This window comes from Sminthopsis crassicaudata, chromosome 3 (assembly GCF_048593235.1).
Source record: "Sminthopsis crassicaudata isolate SCR6 chromosome 3, ASM4859323v1, whole genome shotgun sequence".
NCBI lineage: Eukaryota > Metazoa > Chordata > Mammalia > Dasyuromorphia > Dasyuridae > Sminthopsis > Sminthopsis crassicaudata.
In genome coordinates, this window is record NC_133619.1 from 535,950,329 (window position 1) to 535,974,794 (window position 24,466).

At 34.6% G+C, this 24,466-nt stretch overlaps 1 long non-coding RNA gene across 1 annotated transcript in view; it reads right to left on the reverse strand.

Moving 5' to 3' along the window:
- Positions 1-24,466, reverse strand: part of LOC141563392 (uncharacterized) — a 49,549-nt gene that overhangs the window by 21,545 nt on the left and 3,538 nt on the right. Inside the window, exon 3 of the long non-coding RNA XR_012488410.1 lies at positions 19,275-19,391. This is a non-coding gene — a long non-coding RNA (uncharacterized LOC141563392). The remainder of the gene's footprint in view (positions 1-19,274; positions 19,392-24,466) is intronic.

The window sequence follows — 24,466 nt, forward strand, 5'->3', positions numbered from 1 at the left end:
GTGCAAGGACTGCTAGACTGGGAGTCAGGAGATTCTTGGAGCAAGTCACTTCTCTTGACCTCAGTTTCCTTATTGTAAAATGGAAGGGTGGACTGGATAACTTCTAAGGTACCTTTAAGTTCAATCTTTAACAGAAGGATAAGAAATAGAAAGAACCCATCACCCAAAACAGTCCCCATAACCATACGATCCAGTTATATTCCCTTTCCCATCATCACCTGAATGTCCCTCTACTTGTTTTCTGCCCTAATTATATAAGAGGAGGGAAGAAATAATAACTTCACTAAAGGACTGGTTATTGTCAAAGACAAGTACTAATGTGTTGTTATGTATATGTATATACATACACATATAACAATGCTATATGAATGTAATGGAATATTGTTCTGTGAGAAATGATGAGCAAGCTGATTTCAGAAAAGGCTGGAAAGACTTGCATAAACCAATGATGAGTGAAATGAGTAGAACAAGGAAAACATTGTACACAGTTACAGCAAGATTATGTGATAATTAACAATGATAGATTTAGCTCTTCTCAGCAATATAGTAATCTAAGATAATTCCATACACTTGGGATATCTAGAAAAAGAACTATGGACATTGAATTCAGATTGAAGCATACTGTTTTCATCTTTTTTCTGTTTGCTTTTTTCCCCTTGTGATTTTTCCCTTTTATACTGATTTTTCTTAACAGCATAACTAATATGGAAATGTTTAAAATAATGTATATGTATAATCTATATCAGATTGTTTGCTATCTTGAGGAAGGAGAAGGTAGCAGAGGGAGGAAGAAAAAACTTGGAACTCAAAATTTTACAAAAATGAAAGTTAAAAACTATCTTTACATGTAATTGGAGAAATAAAATACTATTGAGAAAAAAGTATAACTACTCATTTTAATACAACAGATTTTTGAAAAACAGCATTGTGGGCAACTAGTTAATGGTTTACTTGGATGTGGCTACAATGCATAATACAACTTCTTGGAGCCACAGGTAAGAATTAGAATGTGGATCAAAGTCCTGTGGCAATAGGTGAATGATGAAGCACCAGATGCCAATACACTAGGAGTTGTACATAGGCAACTCAGACCAGAGGTTGTTTTCTAACTGGAAGAAGCAGTGGGATTTGGCAGCTTCCTGGGTGTCTGAGCAGCCTTTAAAGAATTGCACTGCTCATTTCCAAGTATGGGGAAGGGACTAGAAAAGCCTTAAAAACTATCTGCTTACTCAATCCTGACCTGATTACTACTGCTAGTAGGGATCCCACCCTAAGGTCAAAACGCTAAAAATGTGCAAAAACTTTTACAAAGTTGATTCTGCTCACCATTGGTACATGAAATGTGTACAGAGAAGATGCTGTACTCTATGAGCAAAGCAGAATTGAATTTTCTTTCCAATCTATCTCCCGCATAGTCACCAAATTAATATTCCTAAAGCTTGGTCCTAATTAATAGTAAACAGTATTTTTATAATGCTTTAAGGTTTACAAAGCACTTTATGCATATCTTATTTATTCCTAACAATAACATGTGGAATAAGTGTGATTATTATAGCCATTTTAGAGATAAGTGAACTAATATTAAGAGAATTTAAGGGACTTGTTTAGGGTCACGTAGTTAATAAGTATCTGAGACAGAATTTTAATTCAGGATTTTCTGTCACAGAATCTAATTCCCTATTTACTGTGCTTGATTATATTACTCCTCTATTCAAGAAGTGGTTCCCCTTTGTATCTAGAATAAAACATAAACCCATACTATGGTATTTAAAGCCTTTGACAATAGGTTCCATGTCAATTCCATATTACTTCTCTTCATTAAATTTTTTGCTAAACTAATGCACATGTTATTCTCCACATTTCATTGTCTTTCCTCTTCTGTCTTAGCATAGGTTGTCTCATGTAGCTGGTATTCTCCCCCTTCTTTCTCTCTCTGAAAATTGAGGTTGAGTTGTTAAGGTTCACACAGCTAGCAAGTGTAAAGTGTCAAGTGTCAGAAGACAGATTTGAACTCAGGTCCTCCTGACTTCAGGGCCAATGCTGTAACCACTGTATCATCTTGTTTCTCCCCCTTCCCCTTCTCTTTCAAGAGTCCTTTCCTGTTCTTCCAGTTATTTGTGTCCTTCCCTCTCCCATTTCTGAATAACTTAGTATTTATTTCCTATACATCTTATATTTATTTTTTTTACCATGTTGTAACTCTTGAGCAGAATGTGAGCTCTTTGAGGGCAGGTATCATCTCCCTTTTGTACCTAAACCTCCATTTTTAGCATGTTTTGCACATAGTAGGCATTTCATGAATGTTTGTTAATTGAATGTTGATCAATGGAAGGACACCTCCAGAAGTTAATGAGTAATATTTCCATAGCATTTTGAGGTTTACATGGCATTCTCCTCACAATTATTCTGTTAAATAATGAAAGTATCATTCTTTTCATTTTACAGATGATGAAAGATTTGGAGAGGATAAGAGAATCCTCTATAAAAATTAAATGAAAAAATAGCCAAAGTGGAATTTGAACCCTAATCTCCTAACTGAGTCTAGCACCATCCTCCAAATTATGTGGCTCTGTAGACATAATCCCTCTGAAAAACAATAAGAAGTGATTTATAATTTATAAATGTGTTGTATGTGTTTTTTTATCTCCCCTATTTAAACAAAAGCTCTAGCTGGGTGGAACTGTTTCATTCATTTTATATTTATGTTTTCAGGTCTTATCAATATGTAACATATACTTGACACTTGATAAGTACTTATTGACTGATTGAAATAATCATGTATGATCATCTAGAACATTCTTTGGTTGGTATATATCTTTGCAGGGCAAGGAGAAATGCTTCTTAGCTGAGGTAACAGTCATTGTCAACTAATGTTTTCCCCCATTTAAAAAAAAAAACAAAAAAAAAACTTCAATGGGTCTATAAAATGAGTTGGTTTGGAGCAATTGTAACCACAGGTGATTTTTAATCTTATCCTTAATTTATTTGTTTGCTTATTCATTTTTATCTTTTATCCTTTATCTTTATTCTGTTTTTCCAAACGACAAAATTGAGTTTATTTTCTCTAATCAGTCAAAAAAATCTAACTTCACATGCAGATCTCATTCTTGATTCATAATGACTATTTATCTGTAATTATTTGTTATATAATATTATATCTGTAAACAATCTTTTCTTATCTGTTGAGATATAGTCAATTTTATTTTTTTGAAAATAGCATTGATTAGCACCTGTCTTATCCACAGGTTATTTTGTGGAAAGGATGTTTTCATGATATACACATGTGAGACTTGAATTTGCCACAAGACTTTGGCTTCTTCTTTTTTTGATATCACACCATATTTTTTACTTGTGAGTCTGGTTACCATGGGAAAAAATCATGGGTGACAAGAGTGTCAATCTTCACATTCACACACAAGAAACAGAACTTCTAAAACAATGATAATAAAATTGCTCTCCAGAACAGTTAGATCATTTCAAAACTCTACCAATAATATATTAGTATCCACTTAGTATATCTAAATGGTGCAACTGCTCTTAATGGTTCATTTGTTCATAGTTTTCCCATATCCCCTCCAACATTTATCATTGTCTTTTCCTGTCATTTTAGCCAATCTGAGAAGTATGAAGTGGTACCTCAGAGTTGTCTTAATTTGCATTTCTGTAATCAATAGTGATTTAGAGCACTTTTCATATGACTAGAAATGGCTTTAATTTCTTCATCTGAAAATTGTCTGTTCAGTGCAGTTTATTTTTATTAATTTGACTCAGTTCTCCATGTATTTTAGAAATGAAGCTTTTATCAGAAACACTGGATGTAAGTTTTTTCCCCCAGTTTTCTGCTTCCTTCTAATTTTGGCTGAATTGGTTTTGTTTGTACAACAACTTTTTAATTTAATATGATCAAAATAATCCACTTTGCATTTCATATTTTCTAGTTGTTCTTTGGCCATAAATTCATTCCTTCTCCACAGATCTGAGAGACAGACTATCCCTTGTTCTCTTAATTTACTTATGGTATCACTTTTTATGTCTAAATCATGAACCAATTTATTTTTCAAATAACAGCTTTTTATTTTCAAAATACATACAAAGACAGTTTTCAAAATTCACCTCTGCAAAACCCTAGTTACAAGTTTTCCTCCCTCATTTCCCTTCCCCTCTCCTCTAGAATGAAGCAATTCAATATATGTTAAAAATGTGCAATTCTTCCATACATATCTCCACATCTATCATGCTGCACAAGGAAAATCAGATCAAAAAGTGGAAAAGATGAGAAAGAAAGAAAAAAAAGCAAACAACAAAGAAGGTTCAGATACTATGTTGTGATCCATATTCAATCCCCACAATCCTCTCTCTTGGTACAGATGGCTCTCTCTATCACAACGCTATTGAAATGGCCTGAATCACCTCATTATTATTTTTTTTGAGTTTTCTTTTTTTTTTAAATTGTTATAACTTTTTATTTACCAGATATACATGGGTAATTTTTAGCACTGACAATTGCAAAACCTTTTGTTCCAATTTTTACCTTCTTTTCTTCTCACCCCTCCCCCAGATGGCAGGTTGACCAATACATGTTACATATGTTAAAGTATAAATTAAATACAATATATGTGTACATGTCTAAATAGTTGTTTTTCTGTACAAAAAGAATTGGACTTTGAAATAGTGTACAATTAGCCTGTGAAGGAAATCAAAAATGCAGGCTGACAAAAATAAGGGCATTGGGAATTCTATGCAGTGGTTCATGGTCCTCTCCCAGAGTTCTTTTCCTGGGTGTAGCTGGTTCAGTTCATTACTGTTCTATTGGAACTGATTTGGTTCATCTCATTGTTGAAGAGAGCCACGTCCATCAGAGTTGATCATATAGTATTGTTGAAGTATATAATGATCTCCTGGTCCTGTTCATTTCACTCAACAGCAGTTCATGTAAGTCCCTCCAGGCCTTTCTGAAATCATCCTGCTGGTCATTTCTTATAGAACAATACTATTCCATAATATTCATATACCACAATTTATTCAGCCATTCTCCAATTGATGGACATCCCCTCAGTTTCCAGTTTCTGGCCACCACAAAGAGGGCTGCCACAAATATTCTTGCACATACAGGTCCCTTTCCCTTCTTTAAGATCTCTTTGTGATATAAGCCCAGTTAGTAACACTGCTAAGTCAAAGGGTATGCACAGTTTGATAACTTTTTGAGCATAGTTCCAAATCATTCTCCAGAATGGCTGGATCCCTTCACAATTCCACCAACAATGTATCAGTGTCCTTGTTTTCCCACATCCCCTCCAACATTCTGCTTTATCTTTCCCTGTCATTCTAGCCAATCTGACAAGTGTGTAGTGGTATCTCAGAGTTGTCTTAATTTGCATTTCTCTGATTAATAATGACTTGAAACATCTTTTCATATGGCTAGAAATAGTTTCAATTTCTTCATCTGAGAATTGTCTGTTCATATCCTTTGACAGAGATTATTTTTCATATCTATTGGAGAATAGCTTGTGAATCACTTCATTGTTGAAAAGCAATAAATCCATCAGAGTTGATCATCTTATAATCTTGTTGCTGCTGCATACAATGTTCTCTTGATTCAACTCACTCTCAACCTTGTGTTGATATACAGTATTAGGTATTAGTCAGTACCTAGTTTCTGCCATACTATTTTCCAATTTTCCCAGCAAGTTTTTGTCAAATAGTGAGTTCTTATCCCAGAAACTGATGTCTTCGGGTTTGTTTATCAACACTAGATTACTATAATCATTAACTGTTGTGTCTTATAAACTTAACCTATTCCATTGATCACCTTCTCTATTTCTTAGCCAGTACCAAATAGTTTCAATGACCACTACTTTATAATATACTTTTAGGTCTGGCACAGCTAGGCCACTTTCCTTTGCATTTTTTCATTAATTTAAACTCAGATTATTATACTGTGAGTGGTAATCCCATATGGGATATCAAAACTGAATGTAAAGATTGTGAATTATGATTTATTAGCAGCAAATGTTTGATTTGTATATCTGTTTTACATACCTATATACCTGTGGTCATTTAAAAATTTCTCAGGTGACAAAGGGTTGCAAGTACAAAAAGTTTAAGAAGTCTGACTCTAGGGAATAAATACACGTTCCAATATCAGACGCTGTGGTCTTTATTTATCTCTCCCATTTATCACCTTTGTCTGGCTTAAAACTCAATGGATGTTGCAACAGGAAGTCTCATTGTTTTTCCTAGTCACATTAACCCCAAAGGCTATTCATTGTGCTCACCATAAGTGAATCTACCCTGTTTATTCCAGACCATCTAATTTTATCACCCCACATGTGCTTCCCATATCAGTTGAGTAATTTAGAGCTCAGAGACTTTAAGGGACAGTAGCTTGTTCACAGTAATACAACTAGGAAATACTAAAGCAGGGCCACAAATCCATGTTTTCTGACGCCAAGGACAGACTTGGTCTGATACACCACACTCCATCTCCAACTGGCTTTAAGACTTTGAGAAAAGTTAGTTCATCCAGCACTTAACTTAGTAAGTTTCTTCTATGCACAAGATTCTGTTTTGTGCTGAGGTTTATTGCAATGTTCTGTTCTCTAAATTGTAATCATTCTCTGGGAGCAGGGTTCTTGGGGAGCTTCTGGAGGCAGCCTTAGTTTCAGTTCAGTTTAATAATAATCTCCAGCCAGGGGTTAAAGTCCAGATCCTTTATTGTGTCCTTCAAAATCCTGAATCTTTTCCTGGACCTGGTTAGCTTTCTTAAAGGCCTTCCTCTCTCCTTGGTTCCTGAAGGCTCTTGTCTGAATGTCTCCAGCCAGCATAAAGGTGGAAGTGGGAGTGAATCTTGACTCAATCTCTTGGAGCTTCCAGTGGGCTTGTTCTTTTATATGTATGCTCTTTTAAAGGTATGAAAGATAGGAACTCTGAACTAGAGAACTGTTAAGTACCATGCTAAATTAGACAACCGACTTAGCACCTTATAAGAATCTTAACAGTTCATTTTAAAGACAAGAATGAAATAGTCCCTGACCTGTATAAATTTACTTTCTATTGGCATTAAGTAGGCTCCTCAGAATCTTCACTTTTCATCCATAAAGTAAGGGATGCAGAATGGTAGATTGTAAGACCACAGGTTTTTCTAGTCAGAAGAAAGGAAATTTAAATTCTACCTCTTATTTTGCTCCCAGAGTAATCTTAGTTTTGTAAAATTCTTGGACCTAATATTCTTCAACTATTAGATAATGGAAATGGAAGAGAAGTCCTTCCATCCTATCTATTAATCTAAACTATTTTGAATCTGTAGTACATAATTGATCTCCATAACTGATTTTACAACTTTTAGGTTCTGTGTTAATGAATGTTGGAATTTTGAAATCAGAAATTTGATTTTTAAATTTTGATTTTAAATTTGAAATTTAGCCACTAGATGGCACTATCTTTATAGTGAAAACCAGAATTTGAGCAGCTCTCAGGATCAAGGCAAAGTAAGGGACAATTTTCAAGCACAGCACATCTTAAAGGTGGGAGTGACAGTGTAAGACAAAGTTAGGGAAAAAGAAATGTCTGGAGCAATTCTTTCCACAGATGAGGGAAGAGGTAGGGTAGTGTCAAAGACAAAGAACTGAACCAAGAATCAGGAAGACCTCAGTTCCATTCTCAACAGACATTTATAAGCTCTGTGGCCACGGGATAAGCACCTAACTTTTCAGAATAACTTTAACACTTGCGTGGGGGAAGTCCTTGATGCACTGACCACACAGAAGAAGCATAAACTAGGAATGTATTGAATTAGCTTAATCAGTTCCATGAATTTCTTAGTCTCTACCAAGACTAATCTAATAAGTAAAGAATATGAGTGACCATTGGCTAACTGGAACTCTTAATGACTTTATATGCCTGGATCACTAGTCCTAGAAAATATTTCAGCACTTTTCATAAAAGGCAGAGTTAGGAAAGGACTGTTCTGGGAACTCACTTGGACTTAAGACTATTTTTCAGTGATTGTGAAACCCTATTAGTGACTGGCTTACAAAGTGAATCATAAAGCACGACCCTAAATAACTAATGTGTACTCAACTGTCAAATATGAATACAAACTAATATTGTTCTGTCAGCAGGAAAGAACCAAATGTTGCTAATCTTAGATAAACCTGGTTCTTTCTTCAAATTAAAGAGCAAGAAAATAAAGACAAGTGTACTTGCAATAGAGTAAAATAATAATTGGCATTGAGATAATGCTTTAAAATTAGATTGTGCTTTTTTGTACACTGGATCATTTGCTCTCATAAACCCTTTATCTGTGCCTTGGCTCCACTAGCACAATTCCTGGCATAGAGTAGGGTTTTAATAAGTGGTGATCACTTACTTGGATAGGGCTGAGATGGTTAGAATTAGAATTCAGCGGGCTATTATGAGTAAAGTGCTTTGTAAACCTAAAAGCCCTTTGTCACTGTGAGTTATTACTTATTGTCATGACACTCTTACAAAACAAGTAAATTAAGATTGTCTGACATGCCTGATGTCATCCAGCTAAATGCGTAGTACATACCAAAGAAATAGGATGTCTCTCAAATGATGGGCCCCATAATCAAATTCAAGTCTTTTTTCACCCTTTTTTATTAAAGCTTTTTAATTTTTTAAAAGATATGCATGGATAATTTTTCAACATTAACCTTTACAAAACCCTGTGTTCCATTTCCCACCCTTCTCGCCACCCCCTCCCCTAGATAGCAAGTAAGCCAATGTATGTTAAGCATGGTAAAAATATAGTTAAGTCTAATGTAAGCATACATATTTATATAATTATCTTGCTGCACAAGAAAAATCAAATCAAAAAGGGAAAAATGAGAATGAAAACAAAATGCAAGGAAGCAACAACAAAATGAAGGAATATGCTTTGTTGTGATCCTCACTCAGTTCCCACAGTCTTCTTTGGGTGTAGATGGGTCTTTTCAATCACAAGATCATTGGAACTGGCCTGAATTGTCTCATTGTTGAAGAGAGCCATGTCCATCAGAATTGATCATCATATAGTCTTGCTATTGCTATGTATAATGATCGCCTAGTCCTGCTCATTTCACTCAGCATCAGTTCATGTAAGTCTCTCCAGGCCTCTTTGAAATCATCCCATTGGTCATTTCTTACAGAACAATAATATTCCTTAACATTCATGTGCCACAACTTATTCAACCATTCTCCAACTAAAGAACATCCACTCAGTTTCCAGTTTCTTGCCACTACAAAAAGGGTTTCCACAAACATTTTTGCACATTTGGGTCCCTTTCCCTCCTTTAAGATCTCTTTGGAATTCAAGCCCAGTAGAGCCACTGCTGGATCAAAGGGTATGCACAGTTTGATAGCCTTTGGACATCAAACTCAAGTCTTTTGACTTAAAGTTCCGTGCTCTTCTGTAGACTCTCAACTCTATCCCTTACATATTTGTCATTCTCTACTTTCTTTGAATTTGAGCATTGGTCTGCTGTACTTTATGTTAGCTCCTTATGGTGTAGACCATGTGTTCCAATAATCCAGACCTTTATGTATGCTAATGATAATGCATTCTGAACAACATAAATTATAAGTGCTAATTGAATAACAAGATTATTGATAAAATGATAATTAGTTCCAATTACTATTAGAATATATGAACAACTTGACTAGATTAAAAGTAGGGGTGACAAGATCAGAACAGCAGAAATACATTCAGGAACCATCAGAGCATCATTTGATAGCCTATTTCCAGTACCTATGAAATGTGGTTCAGTTGTGTTACTCTGGGGAAGTTATTTGATGGCTTCAGTTTTCTCCTTTGTAAAATGAAGCTGAACAAAATATTCTCTGAGAGTCTTTCAAGTTTGGGATATGATCCTACAAAATTACATAATCCACTTTTATAATTTTTTTAGCCAATTTTGCTACTTATAAGTGATAGGATTTTGTACATGGAAGTATTCTTGTCATATAGGAAGATTAGGCTACCTCTTATGGGAAAGCATACAAGAGATTCTGTGAAGCAAAATGGAAAAGAATTAATGTCATGAGTCATGCCTGGATGTGTTTTTATAACATAATACAGTAATGAGAACACATCTGTTACACAATAAAACGCACCCTGGGATTATATGGAATTAGATATATTATGAATAATCATTTTACTAGAAAAAACTATCCTATCTGATGTGTTTGTCCAATGTCTGAATAACTAACATTTAGATTCTAGTAACTATATTGTATATTTAATATAATTTAATCTTATTATGCATGTTTAACATTCTTCTGTATATATAATTCTGACTGTCTAAATCATTGCCACTATGCTTCAAGAAATTTTCAGGTATGGTGGAATTTTTTCTTGAAAGGAAGATTTAAATTTGTGGAATTTTACCATTAGTGACCTAATTATTAATCACTGAACTTTGAATAATATTTTATTCTATTACTGTTACTACCTCCAGGCTTCCTGAACCTCATACTTAAGTTATATGTGTCCATCAACTAATTGAAGGGGAAAAATTCTATTATTATTTTGATTATTTAATTCACTCTTATCCAATATGAAAAGCATTAATTAAGTGCAGATGGCATATAAGATATCTTGCTTGCTGCTGGGGATGCAAATACAAAATGGAATATAATATTTTTCCTCATTGATATTATATTCCACTGGGAACATATAATCAGTCAGTTAATATTAAAAACACAATTTATGTGCTCAATCAAGAAGATCAATTTTTGGGGGAAGAGGAAGAGAAAACATGCAAATAATTAGATATGTGAAAGCTATATACAATATAGATGGAAATCAGTCTAAGAAGGGAAGGCAGCAGAAGCTGAGAAGATTGGGAAGGTTCTTTTGCAGAAAGGAAAATGAGCTGAATCTTGAAAGACATAGGAAAGTCAAGAATTGGCAAGTGTAGGCATAGCAGAGAGCCTATTACTACTAACATGGAAGCTTGTTGAATAGGAGGTAAAATGGTCAGATCTACAAAATATGAATAATCTTTCTTTTTGTAGTAGCAAAAAACTTCTGGAAACTAAGGGGGTACCCATCAATTGATAAATGGCTCAATATAGTAGTATATGAATGGGATAGAATATTATTGAGCTATAAGAAATGAGAAAATAGATTTCAAATTGACATAGAAGGGCATCTAGATAAAGCTCCAACCCAGGAGTCAGGAAGACCTGGGTTCAAAAGCAGTCTTAGACACTTGAAACTTAGTAGCTCTGTGACCTTAGGTAAGTTTCTTAACTCCAGTTGCCTCACAAAAAACAAAGACAAAAAAACAAACAACAAAAAAAAATCAAAAATATGGAAAGACTTATATGAACTGAAGAATAGGCAGAGCCAGAAGAACAATTTGTACTTTAACAGCTATTATGAAAATGAACAATTTTGAGAACTTTTATATACTGTTGAAGAATGAACAGATCATACAATATCATGTTAAAAAAAAAAACTTTGAAAGCTGTAGGAAGTGTGGGCACTGTTAAAATTCATGATTCTAGAAGATCAGTGATGAAACCTGCTATTCATTACAGAGAGATGATTTATTTAGGAAATAGAATAAGTCATATATTTTTGTTTACAGCCATTGAAGGAATTTTATTTTGCTTGTCTATGATTTTTTTTGTCAAAAGAAATTTGTTTTTTTCTCCCTTCTTCTTCAGGGTAAGGAGTTAGGAAGGAAAAATAAATAAATTTCTGTTAATTTTAAACCAAAAAAATAGAGGAAAACTTTTATTTTATTACAAGAAATAAGATTGGGGGAAGCTAGATGGTATAGTGGATAGAGCACTGGCCTTGAAGTCAGGAAGATTTGAGTTCAAATCTGATGTTAGATACTTAAGCTGAGCAAGACACTTAACCCCAATAGCCCCACCAAAAAAAGAAAAGAAAAGAAATGATAGTAATTTGTAAAACTTTGTAATGTAAAAAATAGAACACCAATAAAACTTTAGAAAGAAAAAGCATCTTGGCAGCTGGGTAGAAGAAATTCAAAGTAGGGAAACCAACCAGATGGTAAATGCAATAATAATTCAGGTGAGAGGTTGAGAGCTTGAACAAGGGTCTGAATTGAGAGAAGGGATCAATCATATGTAAGAGATGCTGAAAATGTAGCATCAACGGGATTTGGCAATGAATTGGATTTAGAGAGTGAGGATGACACTGGGTTACCAAGAGGATGATCATGCCCTTGATAATAATAGAGAGGCTTGGAATTAGGGAAAGTTTGGGGAAAAGATAATGTATTTTCTTTTGGACATACTGAGAGGGAAAGGGAGGAGAGGAAAGAGAATAAGCATTTCTACAGCCAAATATAATGTTAAAGATTTTTTTTATTTTCACAAATATCTCATTTGATCATCAAAACAAGTCTTCAAGGTAGATGGTATTATCTATTTTATAACTGCATCTAAGAGGCAGTTATTGATGTGTGTCTTGTGGCTCAGAAAACAGACTAGGACTATATCTATGTAATTTTACACATCTGAGAATCATTAACACAGAGATAATTAAAACCTTGGGAACAGATGAGATCACCAAGTTAAGCTAATATAAAATGGGGAAAAAAAGGGTCCAGGACAGAATCTTGGGAATCACTTGTGGTTAGTGGGAAGGACAAGTAATGGAGCCAGAGAAGGTTTAGTTGGATGGGTTACAGGAGGAGTAAGTGAAAATGATGTTACAAAAACCTAGAGAGGAGAGCATGTAAGAGGAGCAGGTGATTGACAATGTCAAATACTGTAGAGATATCAAGAAGAATGAGGATTGAGAAAAGGTCATTAGATTTGGCAAGAGAGCATTGGCTACTTTGGACAGCACAGCAATTAAATGATAAAATTGAAAGCAAAGGGTTTAGAAGACAGCAAGAAAGAGGAAGTAGAGGCAGCCAGTGTAGACAGCTTTCTCAAGGTATTCAACAGTGAATAAGAGGAGGATAATAGTTAAAAGGGATGGTAGTATCAAGTGAAGATTTGCATGTAAACATATAAATGTGTACATGACAATTTAAGAAGAGAGAGAGCTCTAACAACCTGGGGAATCAGGAAGAGGTGTTTCTTAGAAAATGGCCCCAGCACTGGTAGCTACCTCTACAACATTAGGTAAGCCTATCTAGTATCTGAGTCCCAATTTCTTTCTCAGCGAAATTAACAAATTGGAATAAGGTCCCTTCCAGCTCTAGGTCAATGATCCTATAATTCTATGGTCCTATGAACTGGGCTTTAAGAAAACTAATGATGGATGTAATGATGGATTCTCAGCAGAAGCTGAGCATGGCTCTTTTTATGCAAAAAATTTATTTTATTTACTTACTTTATTAAAGCTTTTTAATTTTCAAAACATATGCATAGATAACTGCAACATTAGCCCTTGCAAAACATTGTATTCTATTTTTTCTCCCCCTTCTCCCACCCCTTTCCACTAGATGATAAGTACCCCAATATATGTTAAACATGGTAAAAATAGTTGTTATATATGCATACATATTTATACAACTATCTTGATGTACAAGAAAAAATCAAATCAAACCAAAAAAAAAAAGATGAAGAAATTAAGATGTAAACAATAACAAAAAGAGTGAGAATGTTATGTTGTGAACCACACTCAGTTCCCATAGTCCTCTCTCTAGGTGTAGATGACTCTTTTGATCACAAGAACATTGCTACTGGCCAGAATCATCTCATTGTTGAAAAGAGCCACATCCATCAGAATTGATCATCATATAATCTTACTGTCGTGTACAATGATCCCCTGGTTCTGCTCATTACACTCAGCATCAGTTCATGTAAGCCTCTCTAGACCTTTCTGAAATTATTCTGCTTATTATTTCTTATGGAACAATAATATTCCATAATATTCACATACAATAATTTATTCAGCCATTCTCCAATTGATGGGCATCCACTCAGTTTCCAATTTCTGGCCACTACAAAGAGGGCTGTCACAAATATTTCTGCACGTGTGGATGCCTTTCCCCCCTTTAAGATCTCTTTGGGATATAAGCCCAATAGAAACACTGATGGGTCAAAGGGTATGCAGTTTGATACTTTGGGGATAGTTCCAAATTGCTCTCCAGAATGGTTGGATTGAGCATGTCTCTTTAGCAAAAAACCTGGAAATTAAGGAAAAAGGCATCTGTTGGCAAATAACCAAACAAATTATTGTATAGTTACCACTCTGTAATAAATGATAAAAGGTTGGTTTCAGAGAAATCTGAGAAGACATGTATGAATTGATGCAGAATAAATTGAGCAGAATCAGAACAATGTACAAAACAATAACATTATAAAATCAACTTGAAAATACTTGAAAACTGATTAATGCTATGAGCAACCTTTGATTCTAGAGGACTAATGATGAGAGTGGCTCTTCAGACATTAACTCTTCAAAGAGAACAAACTCAAGGTGAAAAATAAGACATACTTTTGGAGGGTATAGAAAATGTAAGAATTTGTCTTGCTTAACTATGAATGTTTCTTATAAAGGCTTTGTTTTGCTTTTTTCCTTTTCAATGGAGTATTGTTAGGGTAAAGAGAAAGGATGTGATGAGCATAGCAAAAAAGGATAAGAGAGTTATTGAAGCATCTTTTTAAAAAACAGAAAATAAATCAAAAGGAGGAAGACTAGAAAGAAGTACAGACAAGTAGGACAGCTTTAAAAGCTACAAGTTGAACTTTTACACTTTAAAAGAAAATCAAGTAAACAATAGATATCTTCATTTTCATGTATGATACTATTTTTTTTCCTCTGTATATATATTGAAATTACTATTTTATGTGATGTTTAAGTTCAGAATTAAAATATAATTTTAAAACAAAAAGCTGATGTGTCACATACGAGCCTTCATAATGCTCCTAGTAGCCACTAGAATCTTTTATCCTGGTATGGTACATATTTTTTGTTCCTTCATGTAGTCAACGTAATTGAATATGTAGTTCTATGAGGTCAGGAATTGTTTCATTTTCTTCCTTGTCTAACAGACTACCTGCTACCTTATGGTAGCTTAACAGATATTTGTTGAATGAATGAATAAATAAATGATTCTTTCAAAGGAACTTTATGAAGTCATTCTTTCAGATTTACAGTTTCTTGTGGTTTGAGTTTTGTTTCTTTCTTTTTTTTTTTTTTTTGATTCATCAACATTTACATTGTGTTTATAACATAGTTACAACAACTTCTCTTATTTTCAGCTTAGCTGTACTGACTAATGAAAATGTACTTTATCTTCCTCTTTATGTTAAATATTCTAAAAAAATCTGAGAAAAATATTTCATAACATAAAAATACTCCATCTATTTCAGTATAGATGACAAATCTATGGACAATACAGGAATAAACTCTGCCTGGCTCCCTTGTTTAGTTTCTGTGGAAATCATTCAATCTCAAAGAGATTGGACTAAACTTTTGTCCTAAGCTACTTCAAGACTCTTGGTTCAAATCTTGGGTTGTCCAGGATGGTTTAGGAATAAAAGTGTAAGATTCTAAAGCTATTATTTGCCTTTAGAATGTATTGTGAGTTAAGAGGGGGAAAAGTGATGGTCAGAAGACAATTTTACCTTACTAGTAGTTTTCTTTGTGGTAGAGGAGTCATGTTAATCAATTGAGAAGTATTTATTAGGTACCTACTGTTTTTTCTTTTTTGTTTTGGTCAAGAATCATGCTAAGAACTTGGGAAAACAAAGACAGAGTCACTTATATTCCCTGAATTATGAGGACATTATTATTGGAAACTAAAAGTGAAACAATCCCTGCCCTCGAGGAGCTTACATTATATTGGATTATATAAATGGGAATGAACCAAAAATATGTACAGGATGAAGGATTCTAGCAGCTATGGAAGCATTATGAGAGGCTTTAGCTCAATATCAGCTTTTTGTTTTCCACTTTTATTTTAATTCTGAACTTAAACAACAACTATTAAGGAAAAACTAGGTTAAGAGAAAAATCAAACCGAGACTGAGTTCTTTAACCTGACCAATCCAAGGTGGGAACAAGAATATGGTAACTCAGGTATGAGGTTTGAATACTGAACAGAAAGAGGAACACAATGTGAGAGAGGTAACATGGCTAGAGGACAAGCTATTTACTGCCTGGGTCCCTCTGAGAATTGAGACACTAAGACTCTCTAAACAAAAATCTTGATTATTTTTCAACTTTTTTTTTTTTTAAAAAAACAATATTCTTATTTCTGTCTATGCAACATGATCAAATAAGCTGAGCTGGTGCACAGTAGCTTGATTTTTCCTATCTGCATGAAAATTGAATCAACTGTTAAGAATTTTTATCAGCTTCAATGATAGCTAATGACACTGAATCAATTGTGCTGTGTGCTAATGTTTTTCATAAATCATAGATATAGCCAAAATCTCTTTAAATGGAGAATACTCAAGTTGCAGTATTACAATGCTTCTCAAAGTAACAGAAATTATGTCTCACTCTTAACACTTCACTCAGCACTTCCCTCTATTTGTTCTCAAATCTAGGGAAATTAAAAGATATTTCCCTTGGGGGAAGGAAGGAAAACAATTCTGGGTGTTTGTTCACTATATTGTAGAGTCATGGATGATTCCCTCATTAGTTAAGAAGAATTCAAACTCCAAGACCTGTGGGGCAATAACACACCCTGTGGAACAGTTTTTTAACAGGTGACCTATATGTTACCAACAGGAAATAACAAGAACCAGTGCCTGAGTCAAACCCGAGAAAACATTCAGGTGCTTTGGGAAATTAATTCCTTCCCACAATTTAGTATGATGAAGTCCCTGAAGTCAAGTTTTCTCTGAACACTGCCCAGGGTTTGGAAAGGGATAAGATCAACATGTGGACAGTTTTCCAAATTTCCTAGGTTTAAATTTTTAAAAACCCTATGGGATGTTAGCATTCCTACATTACCTAATTAGTAACTTAATGTCTCTCACTCATGGGCTTAGTGTATTTTCATGAACTCTGAGAAAATAATTAGTTAAGTTTGATTTAACAAAAGCTGAGTGCCAAATTGTTACAAAGTGCTGATATACAATGAGGAAGATGGGAAAGATACAGAAGATGAGTAAGATTTGTTCTATTGGTGTAGTAGGGAGTTATTTGTTTGTTTATTTTTTTCCAGTTATGTCCAACTCTCTGAGCTCTCATTTGGGGTTTTCTTGGCAAAGATTGATTTCCAATTCCTTTTCCAGCTCATTCTCTAGATAAGGAATTGAGGCTAATAGGATTAATCTACTTGCCCAAGGTCAAATAGCTATAGAGGCCAAGGCCAAATTTGTACTTAGAAAGATGAGACTTCTTGGTTTTTAGCCCAGGACTCTATCCATACAGACTAGTTATTTTAGTAGGGAGATAAGAGACACAAATCCAGATGACTACAATGCACAAGGTGATGAGAACATTAGAACACTACAAAATGAGATCCTAGGGGGTAACTTATCACTAACAGGAAAGATTAGGGATGACTGTAGAAAAGTGGAATAAAAATAATGGACTTTAAAGGAGAGGAAACTGAGATAAATGAGGCTTAAGTGACTTTTTCTGGGTCATACTGCTAATATCATAAGTATTTCAGGCCACAATTGAACTTTGGTTTTCCTGACTCCATGCCTAGTGCGCTATCCATTGTACCAGCTAGGCACCCCACAAAGGCAGAATAGATACTTGTTATATATTGAATAGTAATTTTTCATGAGAAAGTGGGACAAGATGCCCACTGTGGCAACCTCTAACTCTTAAATTCTGTTAGATTGCCAATGGAGTGTAAGGAAAGAGAGCTTATTACTCAGTGCGAAATAGACATATGATTTGAGTTTGAAACTTGGCTTGCTAATTTAGTCAGATCCCCTCTCATTCTAAGAAATGAGGAAATTGAGGTTCAACAACTTTAAATAGCTTGTCTAAGTTAAAAAAATACATAGAAACAAATAGAGCAGAGCTCAAACTCAGGTTTACTTGTTTCTCAAGGGTATCACGGACTAACTTATTTGGGTTTTTGTAAGGATAGGATAGGATAGGAACAGCTACCTGAGCAGCCAGTATGGACAGGATGACAGGCTACTACTGAACATCCTCTCTCCACTCACCTACCTCGAAGACCAGAAATTCAGATTATATAATAGCTGGTAATTGTTGTTCAATCTTTTCAGACTATTTGTGACCTCACTTGAGGTATTCTTTTTTTTTTTTTTTCCTCCCTGAGGCAATTGGGATTAAGTGACTTGCCCAGGGTCACAGAGCCAGGAAATGTTAAGTGTCTGAGGTCACATTTGAACTCAGGTTTTCCTGACTTCAAAGCTGGTACTCTATCCACTATACCAATTAGCTGCCCTCCTTTTTTTTTTAATTAACAGTTCGTTATAATTTATTTTATTTAATAATCTAGGAAGTTCGTAGCCATCAGCAATTCCAGTGCAATTTCAGGTGCAATTGGAAATTCAGGAGTCTCTGTAGAACTGTTAATGTAGCACATCTTATAGGTAAAATTAAAAATAAATATTCTTGACAAAGATACTAGAATAGTAAGCCATTTCCTTCTCCAGCTCATTTAACAAATGAGGAAACTGAGGCATACTGGACTAAATGATTTGTCCAGTGTCACAACTATTGTCTGAGATCCCATTTGAATTCAAGTTCCTTACTCCACACCTGATGATCTACTCACCATTTAGCTGCCTTTATCTAATAAACGCTAGCATTTATATAGCACCTTGTAATCTGCCAATTTGACAAATATTTCATTTTATCCTCATATTAAACCTAGAAGATAAAGCTATCATTATCCATGTTTTACTAATGAGTAAACTGTTTGGGCAGAGTTTAAGTGACTTGACTAGCAGCACAATGCTAGTGTCTCAGGTTGGATTTGAATTCAGGTCTTGCTTCCAGATCCAAAATTCTATGCTAGCTGTCTTGTTTTCTGGGGCAGTATACTCATTATGGATTGGAAGATTACAGATTTCAGGAAAGCAAAAGGGCTTTTCTCCAATCAAATCCCATTTTTCTTCTTTATGGTTAAAGGCATATGATCATAAACTCTTCCCTTTCCTCTTTCAGTTCTCCAAGGAGTTTTCTTATGATCATTTTATCCCCAATGAGAAGATGATTATGATGACACATTATTAAGAGTACTACTGTATTCATCCTATAGAAAATTCTAGCTATTCAGCATCAGGGATAGTTATGCTGAATAAGAAGCTTCTCTAGATAAGCATTACATACATATTTTTACTCCCAAACTACAGACCCAGCCTAAAAATACAACAAAAGTGAGCTTACTCACCTTGAATTGTAGATTCCAAGAGATCCAGTTAGGACAAAAGTAAAGACAATCTCCAGTTCTTTTATCACTCTTTTTGGTGTTTAGAATCTTGAAATCCCGAGCTCATAGCATTTTTGGCTAAAAAGAACAACAGAGACCATCTAATTTTGTTCCTTGGTTTTACAGTTTCATAGTTGAATACACAAGTGAATACACATTAAATAATACACACACACACACACACACACCTCTGAAATATACTAGCTGGCACAAGATAAATAGATTATGGACAGAAAGGTCTTACATTCCTTATAGCATAATTGTCTATTTAAGATTTGGGAGTGTCAATCAATTAGAAAGCATTTATTCAGTTCTCACTATGTGCCAGAAATTGTACTAAGCATTGGGATATTTAAAAAAAAACAAAAACAAAAACAAAACAAAACAAAAAAACCCAAAAAAACAAAACAACAAGGCTATTGCCTTCAAGGAACTCACTTTCTAATGGAAAAGACAACATTTAAATAACTAGGTCCACACAAGATATTAACATAAAAACTATATGGAAAGAAAATTTATATTAGAATCCACTGGAAGCAGGGATAAAGGAAGAACAGAAAAGGTTTACTGTGGAAAGTGGGATTTTAGCTGAGCCTTTAAAAACATATTTCTGCATTTATCATAATGCACAAGAAAAATCAGATGAAAGGGGAGAAAAATGAGAAAGAATGAAAACAAGCAAGCAAATAATAAACATAACAAAAAAAGGTGAAAATGCTATGCTGTGATTCACATTCACTCCCTATAATCCTCTTTCTGGATGCATTTGGCTCTCTCCCTCATAAGTCTATTGGAATTAGCCTGAATCGCCTTATTATTGAAAAGAGCCAAGTCTGTCACTGTTGATCACCACATAATCTTTTTCAGCAGAGTCCGGAAGGAAGCTGAGTGACAGAGGAGAGGTATGATCTGTTAAGCTCCTTAGGTAACAACAGGTGAGAATGGTGTGGTTCAAGATGGACTTCTATGCATAACACCTGGAGATATTATTCCAGGGTGCCCCTGTGAGTTCAATTCCCAAATACCCCAATATAATTTGATAAATTTGGATGGTTCAAAGATGATAAGTATGGGTGGTGTCTATCTTCCAGGGCTTCCATATATTAAGTTGTTATTCAGTTGCATCTGATTCTTTGTGACCCTGTTTGGGGTTTTCTTGGCAAAGATACTGAGTGGTTTGCCATTTCCTCCTCCAGCTCATTTTATAGACGAAGAAACTGAAGCAAATGGGTTAAAGTGACTTTCCCAAGATTACATGGCTGATAGATGTCTGAGGCTAACTTTGAACTTAGATCTTCCTGACTCTAGGGCTAGTGCTCTATCTATTGTGACAATAGCTGCTTTCGTTATTTAATGTTTAATGTGGCTCCTGGGGCATACCAATGAACGTGCTCAAGAAGCCATTTGTGAGAAATATTTATATTTGTAAAGAATAGGAGACATCAACCAGTGATTGAAGAACCTCACTTTGGCCTGGAATTAGAAAATCTGTCCTTTATGATATTTATTCTATGTGTAGACATGTGACTATAGCGAGTGCATTGTACTATAAAGTAACAGGTCATACTTGCTAAGCCACACTTACATAGGAAATAGAAAAAAGGGATGGACTGCTTTAATGGGACACTAGGGTATGTACCCTTCCAGACTTACATCCTGTGTTCCTTCTGCTTCATGAAAAATCTCCATTGGCTTACAAAGGAATGCAAAGCAAGAAAGGCTATTTAGGGACAAAGGCATCAGGGAATAATACCACAGAAATGTCCAGAAATACTTCATTGTGTGGTAATGATGGCTTTGTTGCTAATGAAGCTTTGGTTTGTTTATAGAGATACTTTATAACAAAATGTACTCATGATTTATGTATCTTCCCCACGTCAGTCATTATAAATCCCACACAAGATTCAGCTTGTTCTAGGTCTGTATTCTTGGGTAGGATGCCTGACATTTCCTCATCAAGTTTGTACCTGTTTTGGTGTCACTTTGGTAGCAGAATTCTATTTTTTTTACTATTTCAATTTAGACCCCTGTATTTCTAAATAGATTTAGATATCTATCATGTCTAGCAAAGTCAATAGTGTAAAAATGGAAGAAATATTTAAGGGTTTATGCAATAGAAGAAAAAGCAAATTACTTTCATACACATGAAACTCTGGACAGTTTTCATTTTATAGTAAAGTCAAGTCTAGATAACTATTTGATGTACCTTTACTTATTAACTATTAGAATTTTATCTTTGCATCTTTCTAAATGACATCTATGTTCCTTCATAGCTCTAAAATGTTATAGGCCTATGATTCTTGAGTTCAAATTTGGAAAAATATAAATTGATACCTTTAGGGAAACAGAATTACAGTGATATTTATAGACTTTCTAGACTTGTAAGAATATGACGGTTTTCTTTCAAGTATTTGAAGAACCATCTTATGAAAGAGGGCCCTATAGCCCAGAACTAGGAGAAATGGGTAGAAATAGGAAAGAGGCAGATTTAGGTTTGATATAAGAAAAAAAAATCCAAACAACTTCCTGATAATCATTATTGTTCACTTGCTTTCAGTTGTGTCTGGCTCTTTGTGACCTCATTTGAAGTTTTCTTGGCAAAGATACTGGAGTGGTTTGCCATTTCTTTCTCAAGCTCATTTTACAGATGAGGAACTAAGTAAGCAGAGTTGAGTGACCAAAACCCAGCATCACACAGCTATGTGTTTGAGGCCAGATTTGGATTCTGGAAGATAAGTCTCTGTTTCCTGGTCCAACACTCTTGCCTACTGAACCACCTACCTTCCCCTTCCTCACAATTAGAGATACCTAAAAGTAGAATGCATTACTTTTGGTAGAAATTGGGTTCTTTTTCATGAGAGATTTTCAAGCAGAAGCATGATGACTACTTTTTTGGTGTGATAGAAAAGGGATTCTTTTTCTATGAGTTAGATAGGATAGCTTGTGAAGTCCATTCCAAATCTGAGGTTCTATTGTATGAATCCAAGTTTTAATTCAGGAAAGCAACCTAGGAATTATTGAAGAATTGTTCATGAACAATTTGGTCCAATGTGCTTCTATGGCCAAAAAATCTTCAGCAACATGTAAGGAGTTTGTGAATTATTGTAGTTCTTTCCAAGGTCATCAAAGATCATTAAATCCAATGGGCTTGTCCTGCTTTCCTTCCTTTTCTTCACTGGCATCAACTGCCACTTTTGTAATAATCAGAGAATATTAGAATCATAAAACATCTCAGAGATCACCTAGTATAACACTGTCATCTTACATATGAGAAATTGGAGCCCTAGAGAGAAGTGAGTTGTCCAAAGTCATACCACTAACCTATGGCAAAGCCAGAACTGAAGAATCAGATTTCCTGAATTTCATTCCAGGGATCTTTCTGATATTCCTTTGTAAAAACTTTATCCTTTTTTGGTTTCTTTGGCATAGTTCTTTCTTCCTGTTATGATTACTCTTTCTTCCAATGTAGTGCATTGGAAAGAGTGTTCATTTTAGAGTCAATGGACATGGATTCAAATTCCAAGTTTATCAGTGGCTACTTATATGGCTACCAGGAGCAAATTGTTTAATTTTTCTGGGCCCCAGACTCCTCAATGAAGAAGCAGACTCACCACACTCTAAGGTTCCTTCTCTTTCTATGTTTCAATTCTGTCTCCAGCATCTAGGCCATTCTGTCCTTAGCTTTCCTAGCTTTCCTCTCAGTTCCTTAAATATTTTACCTCGTTCATTCTCTGGTATAATTTGAATCAACAAAAAATCTATTGTGCTTTCTATGGACAAAGGACTACTCCAGGTACTGAGAGGTATAAAATGATTTACACCTGAGATAATGTTCTTGACCTCAAGGAGTTATAATTTAGTAGAGAGAAACAAAACATAACTATTAGACAGATGACTTAGTGATCTATTTCTCCAGTTTTGGCCTCTTCCAGGCTCCTGTATCATAGTTCCAATTACTTGATGAGCATCTATGGTAGGAAGATTTTGCTTGGCCCAGTGGCATCTATAGAAATTAGAGGGAAGCAGATTTAATCTCCATATAAGGAAAACTTCCTCACTTCTACTGCTATCCTATTAAATCCTTAAATGGGCTGCTTTATTTCATAATCCAGGAAAATCTGGTCACCTCAGCATCATTTTTTATACTTCTGCCTTTAAGAAAACTAAACTAAAATTGCTGATAGTAAATAACTCAGCATAAGAGGCTAATTGAAATCAGAATCATAAACACAAGGGCCTGACTCATAGTAGACACTTAAAAATGTTTGTTGATTGATTGAAGCGGAAGATCTGAGAAGGACATTAAAGATAATAGGATCATGCCATTTAGAACCAGAGTGGCCCTTTCTTTTCTTTTCTTTTCTTTTTTTTTTTTAGATGTATAAACTGAAGTCTATATTGTAGAGTTATTTACTTGTGGTCACACACCAAGTTAGTGGTAAAAGCAGGCCTAGAACTAGGGTCTCCAGACTCCAATACAATTAAATAAGTATTTACTAAGTGCCTATTATGTACAGAAAACTGTTAGGTAGTAGGAATACAGACAAAGTGAAAAATAATCCTATGTGGCCTCTTCAACAGTGAGATGAACCAAATTAGTTCCAATAGAGCAGTAATGAATTGAACCAGCTACACCCAGTGAAAGAACTCTGGAAGGAAAGTCCACCTGCATTTTTTATTTCCTTTACAGGCTAATTGTACGCTATTTCAAAGTCCAATTCTTTTTGTACAGCAAAATAACTGTATGGACATGTGTGTGTGTGTATATATATATATATATATATATATTTATGTATATATATATGTATATGTATGTATACGTGTATATATGTATATGTATACGTATATATGTGTATATATACATATATATATATTGTATTTAACATATACTTTAACATATGTAACATGTATTGGTCAACCTGCCATCTGGGGGAGGGGTGGGGGGAAGGAGGGAAAAAATTGGAACAAAAGGTTTGGCAATTGTCACTGCTGAAAAATTACCCATGCATATATATCTTATAAATAAAAAGCTATAATAAAAAGAAAAAGAAAAAAAAATCCTGATCTTGCTAGGCTTACATTCTACTTGGGAAATAGAGGTAGTATAAAAAGAGATGTTTGTCTCTGTGTATATACATATGTATGTGTGTGTA